This window comes from Dendrobates tinctorius, unplaced genomic scaffold (assembly GCF_039654945.1).
Source record: "Dendrobates tinctorius isolate UK_male_01 unplaced genomic scaffold, ASM3965494v1 ptg000025l, whole genome shotgun sequence".
Classification (NCBI taxonomy): Eukaryota; Metazoa; Chordata; class Amphibia; order Anura; family Dendrobatidae; genus Dendrobates; species Dendrobates tinctorius.
Window position 1 is genome coordinate 737,972 of NW_027361693.1, and position 1,839 is coordinate 739,810.

A 1,839-nucleotide genomic window follows, 5' to 3' on the forward strand; every position below is an offset into this window, starting at 1 on the left:
TCATAAATTCTATCTAGTGTGCTTCCATCCGTATCTATATACGTTGGTTGCAAACACTAGTAGTAGACAGAGGAGCCTTTCTGCAGCCTTTCAGTGCTAGTGCCCACTTCTCTGCACTGTTCATGGCTGTCTGAGAGGTCTCTGTGTGTGAGTGCAGCTCACGCTGAGTAGTGTGTCCTGCAGCTACGTCTGGTTGTAGGCCGCTCAGCGTGCGTCACTGCCTCACACATATTTTTCTTTTATAGCAGCTCATTTTTTACTCTCCTATTAGTGTGCATCCATCCGTATCCATATACGGTGGTTGCAAAGACTATAGGAGTAGACAGCGGAGCCTTTCTGCAGTCTTTCAGTGCTAGTGCCCACTTCTCTGCACTGTTCACGGCTGTCTGAGAGGTCTCTGAGTGTGTGTGAGTGCAGCTCACGCTGAGTAGTGTGTCCTGCAGCTACGTCTGGTTGTAAGCCGCTCAGCGTGCATCACTGCCTCACACATTTTTCTTTTAATCCTTTTTTTTCTCCTATTAGTGTGCATCCATCCGTATCCATCTACATTGGTTGGTTGCAAACACTATATAGGAGTAGATAAAGGAGCCTTTTTTCTGGCTTGTGCCCTTCAGCTGCAGCCAGATTAGTATTACCCAATATTTTTGGAGCCTCATCTTTTGCATTGTAGGTTACCTGCCTGCATTGTAATAGCTCCAAAAAGTTTGTGATACTATCACTTTCAAATCTTTGGTCACATCCTTTTAGTTTTTTTTCCAAAAAAAAAAAACAAAATAAAGTTCGCCAAACACTACATTTGACAGTTGTGTAGGCCACATTAGCTCCTATTAAAGTGTAGTCCACACACACACTTCATAAAATTAGTGTTTCTTATACCTGTTACCAGCTGTTCTGGAATAAGCACACTAAGCCCCCCCTTTGTACTTTTCTGCCTATCTTTATCAGTCTAGCAAGATGAAGAAGGCAGGGAGTAAGGCACGTGGGCGTGGGCATGGAGTTTCAGCAGGGAGAGGACGTGGGGATTCTGCAGGGAGAGGATGTGGGGATTCTACAGAGAGAGGACGTGGGGATTCTGTGCCTGCTGCGGGCACCAGTGAGTCAGCATCCCCCAGTTTTAGCAGGCAACAGTCCTTTATGCGCAGCTTTGTAGGAACTCGCTGTACCCCACTGCTGCGGGAGGAACAAATTGAAGCCGTTGTCGGATGGATGGCAGCTAACACATCGACTTCAATGACTTCCACGTCCTCTCAGGGCCAGAGCACCGAAGAGCAGCCATCTGTCTCTTCACCACCTGCCAAAGTACATAGGCAGTCAGAGAGCCCTGGACAGGAGCCATCACAGTCTCTACTTCTGTTCTCTGAATCTGTAGGCTTGGAAAGAGGGGGCCAGCAAAGCAGCATTCAAGAATGTGAAGGAGTATGCAGTGATGCGCAACTTCTTTGTCCCTCGGAATCTGAAGAGGCGGGTGGGCCAGAGCCTATGGTCAGCACACCTCAGTACGCATCAGATGATGACGAGGCTAAGTTACCACTTTCTGGTGCGTACGGTGCTGGCGAGACAACCCAGGAGAAGCAGGTGTTTGAAGAGGGGAGTGTAGATGATGAGGTCCTTGACCCATCATGGCGTGAGGAACAGGAAGGTGGTGGGAGCAGCTCTGAGGAAGAGATTCCCCGAACGGCCAAAATGGGAGGGAGAGGGAGGGGGCAGACTTGGTTGCCTGTAGCCTCCACTTCGGCACCCGGTAGGAGCATTCCTCTTTCAAAAGGCAAAATGGGCGCTCCCAAGACTTGCAGTGTGTGGTCCTTTTTTGACACAGTTGCAGATGACATTTGCTTTGTC